This window comes from Sinohyriopsis cumingii, unplaced genomic scaffold (genome assembly GCF_028554795.1).
Source record: "Sinohyriopsis cumingii isolate HCF-2022 unplaced genomic scaffold, ASM2855479v2 utg001176l, whole genome shotgun sequence".
Taxonomy (NCBI): domain Eukaryota; kingdom Metazoa; phylum Mollusca; class Bivalvia; order Unionida; family Unionidae; genus Sinohyriopsis; species Sinohyriopsis cumingii.
In genome coordinates this window covers 4,304,908-4,329,664 of record NW_028315968.1, presented here as the reverse complement: position 1 = coordinate 4,329,664, position 24,757 = coordinate 4,304,908, and the positions used below count along the sequence as shown (strand labels likewise).

The 24,757-nt window shown below is 41.5% G+C and overlaps 1 long non-coding RNA gene across 1 annotated transcript in view; it reads left to right on the top strand.

The window, feature by feature from the left end:
* LOC149772795 (uncharacterized) overlaps nucleotides 1–24,757 on the top strand; it is a 33,259-nt gene that overhangs the window by 1,760 nt on the left and 6,742 nt on the right. Inside the window, exon 2 of the long non-coding RNA XR_016417593.1 lies at nucleotides 7,162–7,336. This is a non-coding gene — a long non-coding RNA (uncharacterized LOC149772795). The remainder of the gene's footprint in view (nucleotides 1–7,161; nucleotides 7,337–24,757) is intronic.

Sequence of the window (24,757 nt, the reverse complement as noted above, 5' to 3'; positions counted from 1 at the left end):
CTAGAGTTGTTAGATCCAAAATTTCATATCAGTCATCTGTGCCACAACAGGCAGTGTCTGAATATGGAACATTTGTCCTATGAACCGGCGGCTGTGAATTCTCAACGCAAAGCTTGTACATAAGAAGGAAAGTGTTTGGGGCATAAGCCTTTCAGGAATTGTTTACTGTAAGGTAAGACAGTTTGTGTTCTGTGCAAGGAATTTTTTGTTCAGGAGTTTGTGTTGTTACATATAGTTCAGTCACTTTTACTCACCCGATTTTAGCCTTGCTGTATCATAACCAACTATTGTATCTTTTCCCTTGTTGTGAAGTTCTTATTTTATTCATTTCTTTAAATGAATCAATTTATGCCAAATGTATTTCTATCTTTTATGTATCAGATTTCCTATTTTATACCATTTGTCTGTGTTTAATGTAGACTACCATTTTTTTCAAGCCCTAGTTAGGCAAAATCAAGACGTAGCTGACATAATTTCTGCTGGCAGCATTATCTTCAATAGTCCTTTTACTGTTGGATTAAAGTTTTTCTTTTACATCTATTTTCTAAACCCTTAGTGGATTTTATTATGTATTTGGTAAGAACCTAAGGCTGATGGCTTGAGCGTTTGATCTCACGATAAAGAACAATTTGCATGAAGAGTTTAGTCATTAGTTAAACCTTTTTCTTTCACTGATATATATATATATATATATATATATATATCATAAAGTTATGACCATTTATTCTATGACATGCATAATTGCGCTTTTCACCTTTGCAACATTGTCGCAGTAATACACAGTTTGCAAATAAGGGTTTTGTTCAGAAAGTTTTTTTTTGTTGCTAATATGTCCTGCACCCATTAATGGATTCTCTTCGTGCATGAATGAGTCATTGTGAAGCTAGGACAATTAAGTCTACAATCTGGCTAACTCAGATTTTGACTTTGGAGACAAGATCAAATGTTGTACAGCAATCCCATGATACTGCACTTAACCTGCACTCATTAACCTTCTTTACTTGATGCATCAATTGAGTACCCTGGTCTCTGAGCAGAGAAACGTATAAAGGGACGACTCTCATAAAACTTGGAGACATTTTTGACTCTTAGATCTGAACTGCGTCATCTTTGTGCACAAAACGAGTCATGATAATTATATGGAACCCGATGAACATGTATATTATATGTACTTAGACTCTTTTATGCAGCTGCTGTTGGCAATGACTATCCCGTGTACTATCGTCTAAACTGATTTTGCATCAACTTTGAACTTGAGCTTAGCAAAATAAATTGTGTAATCCTAATCTTAAATAAAAAAAAGTTTTAGTTAATTGTTTGACATCACAGGTACCTTGTCTACTTTGGTGCAAGTTTTAACTCCACTAGAGGAAGAATGGTAAACCGTGTGTGATGGACCGCCATCTGTTATTCATAGTTGTTTCCTAGCACTAGTCCTCCTTAACCACTTGGGAGAAAGTAATTAAACTTGCCACAGTTTAATCTTTATTGTTGGTTGTTGTTGTACAGTTTAACGCCATTTTCAGCACACGATATGCTATATATGGCGGCCAGTATTAATGGTGAAGGAAGAACCTGTGAAAACCCCGGAAAGAACCACCGACCCACGAGAAGCAACTAGCAAGCTTTCTCACATACCCACACTGGTCGAATCCGAGTCTCGAACCTACGCAGAGGTGAGCTGGTAGTCATCCGTAACGGAAAGCGCTTTAGACCACTCGGTCACTCGGGTCCCCTATGTCCAGTTGGTCTTAAATAAATAAATGAAAACGCTGCAGCTTGGCCATCCAGTGTGACTGCCATCTTAATAATCATATAATTTCAGTTCATTAGATTATTAGCAGTGTCTTCTAGAGCCCTAGGCACTGAAAAAAGTATGGTGGCTCACGTCCTGCCTACAAAATGTGAAAAAAAGTATTAAAAACTATAAAACGGTGGGAAGATACCAGTGTTTCCATCATTCAGAATCAAAATTCTCAAGTGTTTCCCTTCACCCACATTTGCGCTTCAGAGACCCGAATTTTTAATTTGACCCACAGTTTTGATACCAAAGTTTGTTTTTTACTCAGTGTGACCCCCAGTTTTGACACCAAGGAGATTTTTGACTCTCAGTCTTGTACCCCCGAGGGATACACTGTACTCGAACATGGAGATAGAAGATCATTCTATTTTATCAGAAACTATTAATTTGATTTTTTTTCTGGTGCCCCTGTTGGGTTCGTGCTCTAAGCACGTGCTTAGAGTGATTAATGGGTAGTCCTGCCCTGAGTATTAGTGACATCATATATCGCCATCCCAATTACGATAAAGATATATCGCTATCCCAATTACGATATCATATATCGCCATCCAAATTTACTCATGTCTGGTTCAGCACAGGGACGATTTATGCTAAAGATACTGATTGACTATATCACTAACTTTTTAGATACACCCCCTCCCATCTACCTGGCTGACAACATTACATTTCTAATCCACGGCAACACAGAGCAATAATGCAGAGTAACATGTTTTGATTGACCACCATGTCCTCAGTCTGGATACCTTTCAAGCAATACTTGCTTGTTAGACATAAACAACAACAGTCTACGTGCAATGATTTCCTGAAATAAAATGAAAATTTCTTTGAAATTTAATTTTGCCTTGACGTTTGGTGTGCATGTTTCTCCAGTACAATTCGCGGAGAAGTAGTTTTAATTGATATTGTGATGACATCATACAAAGTGAAGGTATTGCAATACAATCGTTAGGCTCAGGGACCTTTGAATTTGTATACTAAAAGACTGATAAATCTTTTTATTGATACTGCTCAGGAAGAGAGATCTATATCAACATGGGGTTTAAAAAACTTCTTACGATATGTAAATGGCAGTGTGTTGCAGTATATTTGTTTACTGTCCATAGTCACTGGCTTTAAGTACTGCATAACACAACAAAATTAAGATAATTGCTTTCATAATTCGTAATCCATGTCATGATTGAGTTTTGAATAGTCTACTGCTGCACTCGTAAACGTGTATGTACACGAATGCCGCTGCAGAATTCTCAGAATCAAGTCTCAGTTAAAATAATGAAGGTAATCGTTATCTTCATTTGATTTTTTAAGCATACATTTTCTAACACAATACTGATAAAACTGGTCACACATGAATCCCATAAAGAGCAGTTGTTATTATCGTGAACGGGAACGGTGTATTTTCATACTGTTGTAAGGAATTATGATAACAGACAACAGTGCTGCACACTGCCAACAGAATCGCTCCACAATGCCAACGGACATTAGTCCCACACTCTGCCAACAGTCATTCCACATGGCCAACAAACAGCAGTGCCACACAATGCCAAAATAAAGCAGTACATACTGCCAACAAACAGCAGCGTCACACGCTGCCAACAGATAGTAGTGTCACACACTGCCAACAGTCATTCCACATTGCCAAAAGACAGTGGTGCCACAAACTTCTTACAGTTATTCCACACAGCCAACAAACATTAGCGCCACATACTGCCATTAGGCAGCAGTACCGCACACTGTTAACAGACAATAGTGTCACACACTGACAACAGACAGCAATACTGCACACTGCCAATAGACAGTGGTGTCACACACTGCCAACAGACAGCAATACTGCAGTCCAGTCACACACTGCCAACAGACAGCAATTCTGCACACTGCCAATAGACACTGATGTCGCACATTGCCAACAGAGAGCAATACTGCACACTGGCAATAGACAGTGGTGTCACACACTGACAACAGACGGCAATATTGCAGTACAGCCACACACTGCCAACAGACAGCAATACTGCACACTGCCAATAGACAGTGATGTTACACACTGCCGACAGACAGCAATACTGCAGTACAGCTACACACTGCTAATAGACAGTGATGTCGCACACTGCCGACAGACAGCAATACTGCACACTGCCAATAGACAGTGATGTCACACACTGCCGACAGACAGCAATACTGCGCACTGCCAACAGACAGTGATGTCACACATTGCCAACATACAGCAATACTGCACACTGCCAGTAGACAGTGATGTCGCACACTGCCATCAGACAGTAGGGTCATAAACTGCCAACTTTATCACCAAGATTTTAAATAATTAATTTATAAAATTCTTGTTTCTTCATTAGAATTTGCTGTAGATTGCTCTTTTCGACCATACAAGTGGATTCCCTATTTGCAAGCTTAGTGTTTTAGTCGACTGTGTTTTGGTATGCACCATCGAATTAACTGGTGGTTTAAGTAACAAACTTATGCAATTTACATTTATTTCAACATCTGTAAGAGATCCTAAAATGGAGTGTGTGTTTGTGTGTGTGTGTGTGATTATGATTTTTAATGCAGCTTTAACAATTTGTCAGTTATATCGCTACGATGTCTGCAGTGTGGCAGTTTATAGTGATGTCTAGCACTGGGGCATCATGAAACAGACACGTAGCATGATGTCCCACCCATTCACATTATCTTGACACCAGGCCGACCAGTATTAACTCTAACCTCTTGATGCTGAGCGCCAAGCGAGGCAGCTGACTGTACCATTTTTGTAAGTCTTTCTTTTGACTTGGCCGGGGATCGAACCCATGATATCCCGCTTCCGAGGCGGACAATCTAACCACTAGGCCACCGGAGCGGTCTAAAATGGAAAGAGAGTCACACATCAGTGACAGATGCTAAAAATAAAAAGGGAATCACACATGCTGTAGATAATTGTCTATTGCTTTATAAATGCAGCTGTAAAGAAATTAAATTTAAATATATTTTGCACAGCTTGACTCTTCATTAAGAAAACGTACATGTATTAATAACCTAAAAACCTAAAAATAGCGTGAAAAGATGGGAAACAACCCATCAGATACAAGTTTTCATAACTTTCCCATAGATGTTAAAAGCAAATTGAAACTTCAACCAACCCTGACAATGACACTATGACTATTGGAATCGTGAAGACTATCTCATTAAGTTCATAACATCCAGAAATTAATAATAACACTCCTGTACGCTATTATGGCTTCCTTCGATATCCATTCCCAAACTTATCTTTTAAGACATATTGAAGAACACTGAATTGTAGAAATTTATTGCAAATGCAGGGTACGATCATTCAATGAAATTAATCATTATTCTTGGAAAGAAGCAACATATTACCAACAAGCTATCAAAGTTCATCAAATAGTTATGGAAATATAAAAACATTTCCTTTAGCTGAAACTCCCATATTAACCTCGCTCTCTGCGAAGCAAAGGAGTTGTCTGGACATATAACTGTATATAAACGGGTAGCCCATTTAACTACACACTAGAGCTGCGTACCACAGAAATTTTGTGCTGTGTTGGTATTTCTAAACCTACTGCAATACGTACGAAGGTATACCGCAGTTATATTAGGGATCAATAATTCAAAGTTCTGGAGCAGGAGCCTGACTCTTTTTTGTTAATATCCAAATGTCTATATCTGGAAAAATATCTTCCTCTGATTTATAGCAAAATAACATCATATTATATTCATGATATTATTTGGAATAACACCATATTATATCCATGATATTATTTGGAATAACACCATATTATATCCATGATATTATTTGGAATAACACCATAGTATATCCATGATATTATTTGGAATAACACCATTTTATATCCATGATATTATTTGGAATAACGCCATATTATATCCATGATATTGTTTGGAATAACACCATATTATATCCATGATATTATTTGAAGGAGAAATTTTTTTTAATTATCTTGACAAAAAAGAAAAGAAAATAACTCAGTTTAAAAAAATCACAGCCCAACCCAACCCCACCCCGAAAATTAAATGGCCCGTACCTTTTAGAAGATGAATTTGCTATGTGTATGTTAATTATGTTAAAAGTTACAACCTAAAAGATGTAACTAATGGGGGATGATGAAAGTTACACAATAGGTGATACTGTGGAAGACATCGTGCTGACGTTAGACAGTCGGTTGATCAAATTGGAAGTGTCGATGCTAAAGTCTATAATTTTCTAGCTACACTATTGATACTATGGGCAGAAACTTTGAGTAGTATGCCAACACCCGGGCAAGATATTTATTATAGATGGCCAGTAAATATAAAACACACTTACTTAACAAACGAGAAAACAGTATGTGGACTTGAGAAATTACAACAGGTGCGCTCCTAAAAATAGTTGAATACTTGTCAGTTTTACACAAGAGTACATGTACGTAGCACATTCGGATATGCTAGTAAATAACTTAAACATGGCATTTGCGGGTTGGGTGTATTTTGCATTTGGCCCGAATATGTTTCGCAACATTACATAGGGTCACCGTAATGACGTACGTGACACGTGTGTAACCATGTGATTATAAGATCATAACTGTAATTATATTTGTAATGTTCAACATTAATTTGTGACGTATACTAACGGTTGTTTTTCTTTAAAATAAAGATAATTTTAAAACTATTTTGTCATGAATAGTAAAACCATTATGTTAATATCATTTACGTCATAACAAGATTCCTTGGGAACATCCATACTGACAAAAACTATGGACGTACAGGTACAGAGAAAAAGTATTATGGTAAGTACCACTGTAAAAATATATCATAGCAAATCCGTACTAAACACAAACATATATTCATGAAGAATGTGTTAGACTCATATGATTACCTAGTTATTTCAAGTTGAAGTAAAATCCATCCGTTTTTGCAAACCGTACAAATTCTAATGGTAGATGGTATTGCCAACAAGTTTTGGATTTTTTCTCGCTTAAAATGTTTCTGTTCTTTGTTATCTGGTATTTATTTATTGACTGTTTTGGTTTTGCTTATTTCAGTACCTAGGTCATTCCCATTGCGTTTGATAAAAACCAGTCTTGTATTTTCGACCTACTTTTAATACGAATATTTTGTGCTTCGGACTTCAAAGGGTGAGAATTACACATTACACTGCAAATTACACAACAATAGGAACAGAGCGCGCGCGCCAGAGAGAGAGAGAGAGAGAGATGTGTATTAACCAACCCCAGGCTAGAGGTCATTTATAGTTCATCTGTTTTACAAACATATTATTGCATCCAGATATGGCTTTCTTAATAAAACATCGCATGTTTATTTCACACTAAATTTAAACACATTTCAAATACACTTTGTTCCAGATGCACTGCACAGGAGTACAGAGGTCCTTTAATGATGGGACCGCTCCGGTGGCCTAGTGGTTAGAGCATTCGCCCCAGATGCGTGAGGTCATGGGTTCGATCCCCGGCCGAGTGATACCAAAAACTTTAAAAAATGGTACTAACAGATGCCTCGCTTGGCGCTCAGCATTAAGAGGTTAGTGTTAGGAATGGTCGGCCTGGTTTCATGATAATGTGACTGTGTGGGACATCATGCTACATGTCTGCGGCATGATGTCCCAGTGCTAGACATCACTATAAACTGCCACACTGCAGACATCGTAGCGATATGACTGAAAAATTATTAAAGCTACGTTAAAATTCCAAATCACACACACACATTTGAGTGATGTGGGGGGTGGGGGTGGTGATATTTAATAGGAAACAATTTGATTGGATGATATACATTTGAGTTAAAGTATTTAGGAGCAGGCTTTATTGTACACAACATAACGCTGTGAATTCTATGAATATGGACATAGCTGGCAAAATTCCCATGCCAATGACTTTCAGGGTATATGACAAATTAAGCAATCAGAGACCTGTGAGTAGTAAATAGGGTCACTTTAGTGACAATGGGAATTAGCATTACAGAGACCCCTGGGTCGTTTTAGCGACAATGGAAATTTAACATGGAGAAAAATCGTGGGTCGTTTTAGCGACAAGGGAATTTAACATGGAGAAAAATCGTGGGTCGTTTTAGCGACAAGGGGAATTTAACATGGGAATAAATCGTGGGTCAATATACGTACAAAGGGAATTTAACATGGGGAATAGAGTTTGGGCTTGTCTAGGGACAAGGGGAATTGAATATGGGATTATTTTTTTTTTTTTTTAAATTTTTAAAAAAAGGGTAGGCAATTGAAAAGTCATTCTCTTTTCGAGAAATATGGCTGGCCCTGAAAAGGGCCTTTGGGTTTCTTCTAACACTTCCACTTCTTCAACCATCTTCTCACTTTTGTCACTATTCCTGTCTTCTTTTTCTCCTTTTCTGGCATCCAGTCAGGATGACCTAGAGCTCTAAACTTTTCCTGAACTTTTATCCAATTCTGATTCAACCTCTCAAACTCTGCCTGTTTCTTTTTGTTTTCCACATCTTTTCTTTCTTCCCTCCATTTCTCTTTAATCTTCTCTACTTCTTCCTCCATTACTTTTCTCATCAGATCTTCCCCTTTCTTCACCTTTTCCAATCCCCATTTTACATTTCTCCACTCTGTCCAGTACAATATTTTTTCTAGGAAGCACCGGACTTTGATGACATTATCCAGTGCTTCCTTCAAACTTCCCACTGTGAAGTAAGGTGGGTTAATGAAGCCTCTTGACTTACTGACTTCTTCTTCAATCATCCCTGCTATGATATCTCTTGCTGTCTTTAGGCCTTGAACTTGACTCGTTACAGAGTCTTTCATATCTCCATGCCTCCATTCCTCTTCTATTCTTCCTAAAACATATTCTACATCCATTATCCAGAAACAGATGTCTCTCAATAGATTAAATAGAACTGATACTTGAGTCATTTTGTCTCAGTTATTCCTTAGAATGGTTCCAACATCAAACTTTGTGGGTTCTTATACTTAAAGCGCGTACGTGAAGGAAAACATTCCCCTGAAACATAAAATTGATCTTACCTAGATCATGACCAAACAACGAGCGGACGTGAAGGAAAACATCCCCACTTTTCTCATTTCATATAATAAAACCCTAACTATACTCTTCACATACGCTAAGAAACAATAAAGAAACTACTATTCACACTAACTTTACTTGAGCAGTTACAAACACAAACACAAACACTCGCACTATTAATAAAGAGTTAGTGTTTATATTCACACTAATCTACCTACACACACTGGCAAATTGATGGTTATTTCTTTTCTTGAGTATTGGGTAGCCCTTAAAAGGGCTGTTTTTTTTTTGAACTCCAGATGCACTTATCTAATGATGGCACCTTCCTGGCCTGGCGCCACACACGCATCTTCTTCCCCAGTCTCCTTTCACCTTTCTTCTGGGGAGCACAGAGGGAGGATGATTCACTTCAGCACCCCAATCCTCTGTCTCGGGAATATTGTACGACATCCTCTCTCCTATTTTCTTTTCCTCCGCCTCTTCCCTCTGTCTTCTCTCCTCCTCTTCCTTCTTTATTCTTTCCTCTTCTACTATAGCCTCCGCGGCCAGTTCATTTAACAGGCGCCTGACATATTCCAGATGTATCTGGAGTTCAAGAAGTTTGCTTATTCTGCTATTCATTCTTGTGTTGATCAATCAACAAGGGTAGCTAGACTGCCGAACGAGTTTCAATTTATAGTGAAAGCGCGGACGTGAAGGAAAACATCCCCCAAAAAAACATAAAATTGATCTTACCTAGATCATGACCAAAAAAAAACAACAACGCACGGACCTAAAAGAAACACTCACTCACTTTTTTATGCTACCCATCACTATTTTAAAATTTTTTATAAATCACTTCAATACACTATCCACATACGCAAAGCAATCCAATCTAACCCCAAATATACACCTCAAATGCCAAAAAAGACATCATTTTAATCTACTATCCATACCAACGTACTTGAGCACTTACAAACACACAAACGCATACCCTCACATTTTTTAAAAAAGAGTTAGTGTTTATATTCACACTACTCTACCTACACACATTGGCAAATTTATCGTTTTTTCTTTTCTAGAGTATTGGGTAGCCCTGAAAAGGGCTGTTTTTTTGTTTGCTATGGCATTCTTTTTTAGTTTCTAAGAATGCGATGTCCTCTGAGGATAGACTTTCTGGCGATAGGTCTGCTTCTTCGGAAAGAGAAGAACTCTTTGGTGTCGATACGACAATCGACAAAGCCTCTGTCAGCTTCAGGTTGCTGCTGCTGCTGCTGTTGTTGTTGTTGTTGTTGTTGTTGCTGCTGTTGCTGCTGTCTGAAGTCTGTACTTCTCTGTCCATTCTTCTTTTTCCCTGTTCATTTCTTCTCTGAAGAGCTCTTCTATCAGGTCTTCAGTGACTTTTAACATTCTCACATTCTCTATTTCTTCTGGCTTCGGTATCAGACTGTGTCTGACCCTATGCAAATTCACTTAGGCTTCGTTGAGCTTAGCTAGTTTGGAACACATCTTCTTAGGAGGATGTGTCAACAATGGATGGTTAGACTGGAAACAACCCCAGTTCTTAAAGTCAAAGCGCGGACGTGAAGGAAAACATCCCCACACGGTTTTCGAGCCGCAACGTTCAGTGAGTGTCATCAGAGGGATAGTAAGAAATGAAAGAGCATCAATCCAACATTCTTATAGCTAAACAAAAGACAAAGGCATTTTTTTCAAAACACAACATTTTTTATTCAAAAATCACTTAACACTAAACAACAACTCTAACATTTTTAACAATAATCCAACAATATAACATCAAACAATTTTTTCAAATCACAAACATTTTTTTCTCAATTGACAGTCTACTTTAAACAGGGCTGACAACGTTGTGAATGAAATTGTGATTTCCACTGTTGGAAATCATTAGGCCATTGATGGACACTACGTTTCCTAGCTTGAGACAAAAGATAAGCATAATGGTCACAAAACCATCGATCTACTTTCACATCGTTTCTAGCAGAAGAACGAGGATCAAAATGAGTCACTAAATGTTCTAAGGAATAGCCCAGGCTGCGATGATGCAGAAAATACACACAGTACTGTCCACACACCAAGGAATCTGTGCCTTGTAATTTCACGTTATTGAATCGGGTAGTCTGAGCATTTCTTCTCATAAAGTCAATGATATCGTCTTCCAAAGGGGGCAATCCGTACGAATCGAAATATTCCACACATCCTTCTTGAGGAAAGTAGACGGCTACCCAGTGGGTTCCTGGGAGATGACTGTCGTCCGTGTTGATTACGTAAGCTTGATGGTCTTTAGGTTTGCGATGAGGGAGTTCATCTTTAGCACAGACGACAGGATTCCAAGAAGCCGTATACGAACTGTGGTTCAAAAGGTAATAAAGTTCCCAGGTATACATGTTTTGTGTGTGCTTTTTTTCGTCTTCACAGGTAATAATAAGTCGTCAATTCGATTCTGACTTTTTGCTTGAAAATGTCTGACGAATAAACGGTTATTCGTTCTGTTTCCTCACTCTGATTCAGGAGAGCTTCGATACGATGGATCTCTTGAGTGGTTAATGGTGGACAAGAATGTTCACGCAAGTCTTTATACCACTGATGCAACACGTCTTTGTTCGAGATGAGACTCCAAGCTTCGTCCAGATACTCGTCCAATTTTTCTTCTTGACTCAACATCAGGCATTTATCGTGTTGAATTGGACTGGGATGATCGTTTTGACATCCATAGCAATTTTTCTTGATCAATTCCGTCATTTTTTCGACCAAGTGTTTGGCAAAACAGGAGACTAAATGGGCTTCTTGTTCTGGCCATCTCGACTTCATCATGATCACTTCTTCTTCCACAGTCTCCTCACATTTCATGTCCAAAGTTTCTCCACTAGGTAAAGAGGGACAACAGTCTTCCATGGTTTCTAGTAATCTAGGATGACTTCTCTCAAACTGTTGATTTCTATCGTATTATCGAATTCTGCATACAGGATGACGTTCACCGTTTCATCAGGGTCTCGGTCTTTAAACTGAATTTCCACACGAATCTGGCCGGATTTTATAGGGTGGAAATGTCCCTCGTCGCTGCCTTGGTCTGGAGTGAAATCAAAAGCCCACAAAGCGTAGCCTCCTGCATAATCCTCGTACGTAATACCGTGACTGGTATTGGTTCCTAACTGTCCGGTGGCTTCGTACAGGGAGAAGTACGATCTCAAGTAATTCTTCTTGGTAAAGTCAGGTTCAAACGGTCGGGTACACAAGGTTTTGCCATCGCGACTGACTTCGATTTTGGACACGCCAAAGTGTTGAAAGTAGAAAGGATTTTTTTCGGCAGCTCCGTTGAAGGCTGTATTCTCGACGATACCAACGATCAAACGTTTGGGTAACTGTCCTTGGAACAGATGATCTTCGATCATGGATCGCTGTCCCTTGGGAATGGTGAAGGTTTTCACTTCCACGCGTCGTATGGGATACTTGGCGGTCGTTCTGCTCAACGTCTGACTGATGTCATTTCCCACTTTAGGTAACACTTCCACACGGCGTACGTAGAGTCTGGCTTCTTGGATTTTGGTTTTGTAACCGTCACTATCAGCCAATAAATGGAAAGCGGTACTGCTACGATTCAGTCTCAGGCGGACATCCACCCCGTTCAGCAAATACTTTTCTTGCAACCACATGTCCAAATGCAAACGATCCATCAGTTCTAAACTTGTGTCGACTCCCGTGTTTCTCTTTCTTCGTTCTACAAATCCATCATTGTTGTCTTTCTTTTCATCAGTTTCCAATATTTCAAACTTGGTAGGTTCGTCAGCTTCCCATACCACACAGGCATTGAGATGAGTGTTCTTGGCATCTATTACGTACGTCAAGAGATTTTCCAGGTAGGCACGATAAGGGTAAGTATCCATGCTGCTACTGACCAGTTTGTTATTCAAGTACAAGTCCACTCCACTGAACAAGGAATGCATGAAATTGTTGACGGGAGCTACTGCTTCATCGTCTATAGCACCTCCAGTCTTATCTAGAATTTTGACTTTCAGGTACAAGTAACTGCTATTCAGATCGATGTAATCTTCGGGCTGTCCTTTGATTTCAAACTCGATGGGAGCGGAATCCGTCAAAGAGGAGACGGGGTGAAATTCCACCCACTGGGATTCTTGCATGGTCATCATGGTGGGGGGCATGGCAAACAGATCCAGTTCCGACTTGGAACAAGCGCAAGACTCTCGGTGCATCATTTTTTTTTTTTGTTCTTTCTCAATAATCGAAAACGTCTAAGTCTCGAACGGTTCTTCTTTTCTTGGCCTTTCTAGCTTGAAGTCTGGTGAAAGGGTGTTTTCTTCGTCGTCTCTTTCTGCCTTGTCCTTGCTGAATGCCTGACTCGGTAGCGTGCAGGTCATTTATAGGTGTGTCTCGTCGGCCTAAAATGTCTTTGCCCGTTTGCAGCAAGACATTTTTGCCTGCCCTCATGAAGGCTTCTTTAGGGTTTTGTTTGTCGATGATGACATTTTGGAGAAATTCTTTGCCTTGCGTCTGTGCCGCATCTTTCAAGGCGTGCAATCCGCGTGTCACCATCGGTTTCAACACCGGGGCCACCGAACGAAAGGCCGATTTTAACATATCTCCTAAACCGTGTCCTCGCTGTCGAGCAACCCCTCGGTACACTGGATACATGACTTACGAATCGTGAGAGAACCGTTTTCGAAAATGGAGTTTCACCGTGACTTTTCCTTTGGTGAATGGAATATTTTGTCCCAAATCTCCTTCTATAGTAATGTTGACCGTGTCCAAATACGACTTACTGACAGGCAAATAGTGAGGATGGACAAATTCGCGGTGAACGTGGTAAGTGTTTCCACCTTCATCATCAGCGTTCGTGGCAGAATCCACTTTGAAAGGAATGACACGCAGTAACGGCACAGAGGTGTGTCCCACCACGTTGTACTCCACCACATCGGAATACACGAACATCAAATTCAGTCCTTGATTCAGTTCTACTGGGGTACGAAATAACTTGCTAAAAGACTCGTTGTCGTAAACGATGGGTAACACTGGACAACAAATTTTTACAAAAGTCATGTTACTGAAATAAAATTAGTCAATTCTTATCAATTTTTATGTGCTGAACACGAATATGACAGTCAAATTGCAAAATTGGCTCTAGTTTTTTTGTAATCTGCAAGAAATTAATGTTTACATAACGAAATGCATTCCAATAGTAAAAGGTCAACTGTAATAGCCTACCTATAAAAAATCAAGTCACTGACTACATCTTAGATTTCTTCGCCTGTCTCTTGTACAGCTGTTCGGGAGCATCTCTGAGGAGTGTCCAGCAGTAGTCAGCCAGCATTGTAGTGGACCATTTTCCCTGGTATCTTTGTTCCATTGTTGCGATATCTTGATGAAAACGTTCGCCGTGTTCATCACTAACAATACCACAGTTGCTAGGAAAGAAATCCAAATGGGAATGAAGGAAGTGAATCTTTAGAGACATATTGCAGCCAAGTTTCTTATACTTCATCAACATGTCTTCTACTAGTTCCTTATAGTTTTCTGCCCTAACATTTCCGAGGAAGTTTGTAGAAACTAGGCGAAAAGCATTCCATGCTTGTTTCGCGTCACCTTCCAGCAAGTTGTTGAACCGGTCATCTTTGAAAAGCTCTCGAATCTGAGGACCCACAAAAACTCCCTCTTTAATCTTTGCTTCGCTGAGTCGAGGGAATTTTTCATGCAGGTATCGGAATGCTGGCAAAGTCCGGTCAATGGCTTTCACGAAGTTCTTCATCAAACCTAGTTTGATGTGAAGGGGTGGTAGCAAGATTTTCTGAGCCTCAACCAGAGCTGGGTGTTGGATATTCTTCTCTCCAATGGCTACATTCTGCCTGTGAGTCCATTCCTTCCTCATGTAGTGCATTTCCCTTGCTCGGCTATCCCACTCGCATAAGAAACACATGTATTTTGTATATCCTTGCTGCAGTCCCATTAAAAGGGCAACTACCTTCAAATCACCACAGAGGTGCCAGCTGTACTTGTTATACTCAATGGAATTCAGTAGCTGCCTTAAGTTATCGTATGTCTCTTTCATGTGGACAGCATACGCTACTGGAATAGATGGAAGAATGTTTCCATTGTGCAAAAGCACAGCCTTGAGACTCAGTTTCGAAGAGTCCACAAATAGTCTCCATTCTTGTGGGTCATGAGTGATTTTTAAAGCATTCATGAGGCCCTCACTATCGGAACAGAATATCAGATTACTTTCCTTTCTGAAGAAAGGCTCCAATTGCTGGTGGCGCTTTCGATATGCAGTAATTGTGACATCTTCTTCTAGAAGATTCCATTGTTGGAGTCTTGATCCTAGCAATTCTGCCTTGTTCTTTGATAAGTCCAAATCACGAATCAGGTCATTTAGTTCTTCCTGTGTTATTCTGTGTGGGGTTGATGATGCACCACAGTGAAAATCTGGATCACTGCATGCTGATGGACCAGGAGAAGAACAGGTCGACTCACCTTTGTCTTCGTCAGATGAATCAAGAGAATATTCTGCTGGAGGTTCTGGAATAGGAAGTCCCTCACCATGTGGAACTGGTCTCAATGCAGACGGAATGTTTGGGTAGACTATTCTCGACTTCTTTCGCTTCGTTATTCCGCCGGAAAGAGGAGGAACCAAGCAGAAGTAACAGTCATTTAGGTGGTTGCTTGGCTCTCTCCACACCATTGGGACTGCAAACGGCATTGATGACCTTTTGCAATTCAACCACTGTGAAAGCTGTGTTGTACATGTAGCACAGCATATATGCGGAGCCCAAGGCTTGTCTTGGTCACCAACCTTGCATCCGAAGTAAAGATGATATGCCTTCTTCACTTGAGAATTGATACTTTTCTTCTGGTTGGCAAATGTCACTTCCCCACAAATATAGCAAAAATTGTCCGCGGTATTAACACACTTTCGAGGCATTACTGTTCTTTATTGTACGTAAATGGATAAAATAATAAGTTTTATGTAACAGTAGCTTGAACTGTCTCGCACAACGTCTAAAATATTTTAAATGCTGAACCTATCTGATTGGGCTTTATATAGTACACTGCTTACGTCAGCTTCAGCAGCCGCCTGGCATTAGTATAATAGGCCTACACATGTATAGTACACTGCTGACGTCAACTTACTTCAGCAGCCGCATGGCATTAGTATTGCATTGCATCAGAAAATGATGCAATCAACTGTGGATGATGTGAGCATGATGGTATTATGCAATGTTACATCATTATTCCGGATGTTGCTGCAGTCCTACTGGAGAAATTTACACAGTGAAACATAGAAAATGAGGTATATGAATATCTTCAAAACGAGAGCCAATACAAATTTTTCACGGTTATATTCGTGTTCGGCACACCAAAATACTACAGATTAGGGCCTTTTCAAGTCAGTAATGATTTCACTGTTGACCAGTGTAATTCGCTTTTCTTCATCATGGCCATTCTCATGTTCATGTCTCCGCCCAACATGTCATACAATTCAGGACAAAATAAAATGGACATGATTTTACTTCGTTCAAATGTCATCGAGAAGCGACGAGCTGCTTTGTGGTACTCCATGGTGACACTTTTGTTGGCATGCTCCAAAGCTTTCAGAAACACGCCATTAAACCTGGTGGCTATGGTGCTGACCAAATGTTGACCACTAAAATAATAGCCTGGGGGAATGAACAAGTGATAGGTGGTGTACTTTTGATTTTGTGTACGGGTTTTCTTGTCATATTTGACATTGCTATCCATCCACTGTTGCAATTGTTCGTCATGAACTTCCACATCAAAAAAATTTTGATTGGGAAGGACATTGAGGACTTGGGTCGGGTGAATGATTTCTACTAAAGCCACTTCCCAATGGGCTTCGTGATCTAAGGGGATGGCCTGAGGTAATTTGGCCGTGTAACAGCACAACGTGTTGTGGGGAAACACCTCCATGGAACTGTCACTGGGTAAGGTTAAGTAAAATTGGTTTTGGTGACTCATAATTCCAGAGTTCTGTGGCTGTCCGAGGGGTTACTGGACGTCAGAGGCGTGTCTCCGCCCAAAATGGGGTTCTGATTGTGGTTGTTGTTGGAGTGGTGACTGACACTGGCACTGGACACAAGGTTCCCGGGGTTCCCGTTCGAGGAGAATTTCAGGGAGGGATTGGGAAGCAGGTAACCGATGCAACTGCTCAATAAAATGGTCCACAATTGTTTGTCTCCTTGTTGCAAACTCAAATTGGCAATGGCTGCCCCGATGACACAATACACCACGAAGATTTGGCAGAAAAAGACGATTTGCGTTTTAGGCACACGTTCTCCACACCACACCCACAAGGGTTGTTTTTGTAAATCTTGCACAGAAGAACTAGGTGAAGGAGGAGTGGTCGACGTAGCTGCGTCTGTGTGAAAGGGCATGATGGTCACTTCTTTTTATAGTCGATGACTTGCGAAGCGTCGATCCAAGAATCAAAACTGGGTGGATATCCTTTCCAACGTACTTTGACTTCTTTGACACGTCGTTTGCCCACTTTACGGGTTCTGCGTTCGAGAATGCTTTCGATGTCGTACACGTCGTCTTCTTTTTTGGTGACACGTTGTAACTCGGGCAAATAAAACGTTCCTTTGAGCACTTCTCCGTTCATGTCTTCCAATTTATAGACGGCAGGGTCACGGCCATGCACTCGTCCAGTGACACGAAACAGTTCGGTCGTCCAGTTAGGTAAGTAACCTTTGTCAAAAGTGCGTTTGGTTTTGCCAATGCGCACCCAATCTCCTACGGCCAACATTCCACTTTTCTTGGGGACAGCCCTCGTCGGGGACGTACCAAACAGACGCTCAAACACCAGCACTTCGTTGTCGGGAGTCACGTCTTGCGGGGCACGTCCGATGCTTCGATGGTAAGATTGGTTGTACGCTTGCACCAGGTGCGGTAAGATGTCGATGTACTTCAGAGTGTGGTGATGCGTAAAATATTTCCACATGCGTTCTTTCAAAGTGCGTTGAAAACGTTCCACGATGCTGGCTTTGGTTTCGGGATTCTCGGTGGTAAAAAAATGAATGTCACGTTTCTTTAATTCTTTTTGGAAAGCTTGGTTCAGAAATTCGGTGCCTTTGTCCGTTTGCCATCGAAGAGGGTGACGACCGCTTTGTTTCAACACCCGTTGCAGGGCTCGCACTAACTCGCTGCTCGATTTGGAAGTCAAGGGCACGACCCAGGCAAATTTGGAAAAGACGTCGATGACACAAAACAAATATTTGTAGCCACGATTGTAGCTGGCCAAATGAGAGACATCGGCTAAATCGGCTTGCCATTGATGATCGATGCCTTCCACTCGGGTGCGACTTCTGGCAAACTTGCGTCGAATGGGTTTGTGTAAAGTGTAGGTAGCTTGCTCTTGTAACCATCGTTGCACTTGAGGTAAACGGAGACTTTTCAGTCGAGTTTTGGCAGCACGATACAATTTTTGAACTCCTGCATAACCTGCAGGATGGGAGGGATCGTAGTAAATGCTGGCTAAGACTTTTTCCATTTTTTTTGTGTTTGTGTGTTAATAAGACACCCACTCTTGGAGGATGCTACTCTTTTTCTCTTGGGGTACTTTCTTGGATTGCAATGCTTTGCGTGTGCGACCGGCAATAGGTGTTGAAGAGGAGGAGGATGTCTGAGCGGGGGATATCGGTTCTTGTTTCACTTCTGTCTTCATTTCTGTCTTCACTTTCTTTTTCTCTTGTGATGAAGAAGGGGTGGCCATCATCTTTTTAATCCATCCAATTCTGGAGGTAGGTGGTGTTGTTAACTTGCGTACTTTTTCTGGTGGAGTTTGAAACCCTTCTTCTTCTTCTTCTTTTCCTTTTTCTGTCTTGGTCACTGGTACTGGTGATGGTGCTGGACTTTTCATCAAGGTCTTAAAATCTTTCAAAGTGGGTAGAGCTGTTTCGTCTAAAGCTTTCTGGTGAAAGAGTTGCAGTCGTTCCAAGAGTTGACCGTACTTTTGCGATTTTTCTGTTTCGGACAAATCTTGGCGATCCATCAAGGACTGCAATTCGTGTTGTAACTGGGACATCTCGCTCAAATTGGGATTGGGAGGTAAATGCGGGGTGCGTTGTTCTTGCCACCGATGGTATTCCATCCATCGTTTGTAAGGTACTAAAGCTAGTTTTCGTCCTTCCATGGGGTTGTCAGGGGTCGATTCTGAGATCTTGGGACTTCCGAAGGCCTTTTTATCTTGCTCCCACCAGTCCTCCCAACATGGTTCCCAAGACTCCTTTCAGTATGGGGCCTAACAAGAGAGGCAAAATGCCTCCACGTTGGACCAACATCTTCTTTTTTTGACGAATGGGAATTTTCTTTCGAACCATTTGGCGAAGAACGTGACGATGCTTGCTTAAGCATTGTTTCTGGTGTTTGGACAAAGGAATCGTGCCTTTCAAGACGTTCAAACAACATTCGCACACGGTATCGATGACCTCTTTGGAGGCCGTTTGAATGATTTTTTTTCGTAGGGGTGGAGAAGCTTTGGACAGGACAGATAACATGTCCCCATGTTTGGCTAAACGTGGTGGCAGTCCTTTCCTTTTCTTTCCTTGGGGTTTTCTGGAGGGTGACATCTTTGAGTCTTCAGGAGCACCAAAAAACACTGATACCCAACTTGGTCACATGCCTTTTTTATACTGGAACGCGTCGCCACTGATTGTCTTTACGTCGTATCAGTTTGAGGACAGCCATGACACGTCGTGCAGGGGTACGTAACGGACTAAATCGAGCCAGTTCTTGCTTGGACAAATCCAGTAAACTTTGTAACATGCCCGATCTTTCTTGGACTTTGATTTTGGGAGAAGGTACTTTGTGAGCAGCAGCCACTGCCACTAAATTGGAGGGTCCTGCCACTGGGGAAGTTCTTTTGGGGGTCATCAACGGAGAAGTTCTTGGTGTGATCAACGTCTCCAAGTACTCTTCAGTTCTGGGTGTCATTAACGGAGAAGTGGATAAACGTGAGGCTGCCGGAGACGCAGTCACTGCCGTGGCAGATCGTGGTTTGCGAGTGTAAGGTTGCGTCCTGGCCGAAGTGCCTCTCTTGCGACTAGTTTTCTTCTGTGGACTTTTCTTTTTCTGGGGACTTTTTTCTGTTTCTTTTTCTGGGGGCTTCTTTTCTTTTTCCGGGGTGGTGTCTGAGAAGAGGAGGGTCCCGCCACTGGAGAAGTTTTTCTTCTTGGGGACCTGGTCTTTTTCTTTTTCTTCTTCGGGCTTTGTTGAACTTTTTTCTTGGGTGTAACTTTGGGGGCATTAGGATCCCATCTTAAGAGAGAGCGAATGATGACCCCTCCTAGAGTACCGCTCCCTCCAAGTTTCAAAATGATTTGTTTTTTGGTTTGAGTGTCGATGCGGGGATCGGCCAGTTGGACCAAAGCGACTTTGTTTCGATCCAAAAAGCGTTTGGTTTGATGAGGAATCTGAATGATTCCTTGGAGTATTTGACGTGCCGTCACCGTGAACCATCGTAAGACTTCTTTGAGACTAGCTTCTAAGACACGGGCTCGTGTTTGTGGATTTTTTTCTCGACTGATGCCATACAAGGCACGAATCAATTTGACGGGAAGATGCGACTGAAGGGACGTCATGTTCACACTGTGTGAGACAGACGAAAAAGGGTCTGAGGTTTTTATAGATTTTTTTATGGGGAGTGAAATGAAGTCGAGGACGGAGACGTGTACAGGACAGGCCCTCCGTCTTGGCACCAGTGGTGAAACAAGTGGGTACGAAATCACAAATCCTCGGGGGTCGTAGGTTTCAAATCGACGAGTAAATAGGCGTGTGGAGTTTGAGTGGCATCGTCGTACGCCTGAGTCAGCCAAGGCGTTCCTAACTGTTTGGTTAAGACTTGCACTTGCGATTTATCTCGAGGGCTTTTAAACAAGACCACGTAATGCGCATTGAGACTGATGGTGCGATGGGCTTTACTTTGCTGAAACAAATTTTGGGTGATGTAAACGACACTGGCATTACGGTGATGCCCTTTGCGCGTGAACCACAGTTTAATTTCTTCTTCGTCTTCTCCTAACATGTCGTCGAAAATGACCAAATGGGTTTGACGGGAGTCAGAGACGATGCCGTCGTCTTCTTTAGGAATGCCTTCCACAGACACGATGGAATCGCCTTGACTTTCTCGCAAGAGGCTGTACGCCGATTGCCACTCTTTGTAACACCACACGATCCGTTGAGGTGGCCGATCGATCAAATGATGTTTATGTTCGATCAAACGTTTGACGAATTCGGTTTTGCCTGAACCGCTAGGTCCAGCAATGAGCATGTTAAAGGGATGGCGAAGATACAAAGCCTCCCAACTGGCACGATCTAAGTGTTCGTCGATGACTTTGACAGTAGAGGAAGAGGGAGCAGAGACAGCAGAGGTAGCCATTGTGTGAGAAATGTCACTTGTGACACGAAAACAAATAAGACAAGAGTTTATATACTTTTTCAGAACACGTTTGTTGAATGTTTTTTTTCAAACATGAATACGAAAGACAAAAATACATAAAAGCCAAAGGCTTAAGTACAAGAATAAAAGGCACATGATAACCATGAACGTGGAATAAAAACAAATGTCTGTACAACAACATGTTTTGGGTAATGTTCTAACCAGTTCTATAGTAGGGGGTAAGGTCACACAAGTGTCCTCCCGAAAGGGTCTTTCAGGCCTGTCCACGACAGTCCCGTCCTGGGTGACGGATTCTTCTGGCACCGTCACTAACACGGGTTGAAAAGTAACTTTTTTCCTTGAACAACTCTCGTGCATACTGGGCCACTTCTTGGGTCCAAGCCTCAAAACCCCATTCTTTCCAGGCACGGACATATGTCCAGTGGGGATGTAAGTCACAAGCTACACACACATCGTCATACACGTCTTGGGTAGCTAAAAGTTGACGAATCTTTTTTTCCTGTTGAGGTCGAGAAGTATCCAGATGAAAACGCAAGGCTTTGAGCAAAAGGAGTTTTTCGTGACCATTTAAGGCCATTGAGGTGGTAAGTACTGATCGTAAAGAGTCCACAAAGAATCGGCTGGTAAACGAAATCCCAGTAAACAAGTCACTAAGACACACACCACTTGTCGTCCCAAATTGAATGGATACAGTTCTTGTAATAATCGATGGTAATGATCCACGGTTTGAATATGGTCACTGAGTTCCTTCCACGGAATCTGTTCAATAATATGTGACATAATCCGTGGCATGGCAACTTGATTTTATAGTGTCTTTGTTTCGGAAGCAATAAAGGTAATTTCTAACCAAACATGTTCGTTCTCCAGTAGGGAATTTAAATGTTACATACTGTAACTGAAACGTCAGAGTTTGTCTAGATGTTTCGTCTTTTTCTAAGCAGATTCCATGTAACAAATGTTGGTAATCCTTTAACTCGTCTTCCTCAATACGTTGCAGTAAGTGAATCTCGATGTAACCAAAATTATGAACGTCTAGTCCATCATCATCCCCAAACTGAAAGTGTTCAACAAGTTCTGACCACTGAAAAAATTTCTGACGAATCAGTCCTCTTATACCATTCAGGTACCAGTGGTTAAAGATCTGGTGACGTAACGGATGCAATTGTTCTTTACGTTTCACTTGTATTTTCACCAGCTCTCGGTAAATCCTTTCTCTCAACTCCTCAGGCAAGCCCAAAATATTCTCTTGTAAAGTATCCATGAATAGGTCATACTAAATCCTCTTTGGTGTGACACAAGAAATGTACTGTTTGCACAAACATGGTTTTACTTCAGTGTCGAATTTAAATCATTTAGTTACTAATTTGCACATTGCAATTCGTTCAGAAGTTTCCTCTTTCACTAAGTTGACATTGTGTTCAAGACGTTGGTAATTCGTTAACTCTTCCTCTGGAATTCGATGCAGTAAGTTTACAATGATGTAGATAGAATCGTCCATAACAAACCAATCCTTTTTAAAACTAGAGGATCGTTCAGGAAACGAATATTCGTCTTTCACAGGTTCGTTTCGATGAGGGTTGGGTGACATGAACAGGAGTTTGCTCAGGGCTGGATGACATCCGTAGGGAGGTAAACGTGAAGGTCGACATTCCCCTTTAAACCCAGTAAAATGTCCAAGAGGACGAGCGGCATCACTTTCGCATCCCTCAGGTTTGACACGCACAGCATCCCTTTCCATGATAGGGGTAGTGACACTAAAGTTCCCATGATGCTTTACAGCATCGCTCAGGTCACAACGTACAGCATCGTACCCATCGCAAGGCTCACAATCGCACTCGTCTGCAAACTCCGTTACGCAATTACAATGGTAACCACATGAACAATCGCAGTTTCCTTCCGGACATTTTCCGTCGCAATGCCTGGGTCTTATCCATCCAGTATTAGTCACACTAGAGGAAGATACAACTTTTTTACAATCCCCAAACTGGAACGATGTCTCTTTCAAAGTATTCATCTTGTTCGCTCGGTCTTGGTAGTCACAATGAACTATCGATCTTGACCATAGCCCCCTTTTTATACTAGTCTCAATGCAGTCTCCAGCTTGTACATCTTTCCTTTTTTACGTTTTTTATGTCCTGTTCTGGAAGGTACCGTCTCTAAGGTACCGTCAACATTGTACCGTAGTGTGGTGGGTGGAAAGGCCATAGAAAGGTAAGGGCAGTGCGGACACCATCGAGCATGTTCCAGAATAGCTGAATCTTTATAGATACTTAGATCCATTCGTAACTTCAGTCCGCAAGCGAAACACTGTACCTCGTATCCCATTCCTGACTCAGGTCCCAAGTAGACAAATCCTGTTCTAGCTAAAACATGCGAAGAAGGTAATCCTTCCCTATCCGTAGGCCATTTCTGAAACGTGTCCGATCGACGGGCACAATCACAATAGTCAGGTAAGAAGACTGGAAAATGGTAGGGTTTGAACTTGGAGTTCTCATCGGGTTTCTCACTCGATTCTTGCTGTGGCGAAGTCATCTTTCTGGTGGGGTAACTATCCTCTTACAACCAATGTTTTATACCAACGTGTCCATACAGTAAGGTGAAATGATTGGGAAGTCGCACTCGCTTCTGGTACACGATTTGATAGACTTTTTCCAAGGGCCGACAGACGATGTGATGAGTGGGTAAACGTACAACCTTGTTCGGTTGATAGGTGGTCACTTTAAAGTGTCCATCCTCTCCCGATTGCAAGGCTTCTTTCAATACCCCAAAATTGACCACTCGACTGGTACGATAATTCAGAGTCAGTCCTTTCACTTTGCACGTCGTGTGCACTTCTTGTTTGTTCCGGTATTCGTAGCCGTAATTTTTGGGTCCGCCACTGACGAAACTTAGAATCTTATCGTCGGGATGCTCGTCTGTCCAGGCTCCTAAACGGTCTCCTTCGATGTCAGGGTGATGTTGAATCGGGTGATGGATGTAAATGCAACTGTCCGTGTCAAAGTACAGGACGCGTTCCCCTAACAGTTCTAAAGCTTCGTACAATTTTAAGCGAGCATGAGCTGTCACGTAAGCCGCAATGATGACATTTCCAAAAGGGTCGTCTTGTACAAAGTCCAAATCTTCTTCGTAATTGACCAAGATCAAATTCTCTCGAAAGACGTCCACGTATTTCATGTATTTGGTTTTCTCGTGAATCATCTGGAAGTAGCGGGAAGGTTGTGTCAAATATTCCGTCTTGGGTAAACAAGGTCGTTGTGCCATTTTACCCCACAAGCAATTTAACATCACTTTGGCAAACTATCGCCTGCCTTCGTTTTTTTCGATGTGGTCTAAAGAGATGCCTTCTTGTTCGTAGTATTTATCTTTGAATTGTATTTGGTCTTCGGGAGTGTGACACCAGGAAGGATAGCCGCTGGCTTCTTGTTTCAGTTTAAAAAAGGCATCCACGTAGTCGGCGAAAATACCTTTCTGACTGGGATCACCCTTGTGGTACTGTTGTGTCTTGGGAAAGTGGCAAATTTCGTACACTTC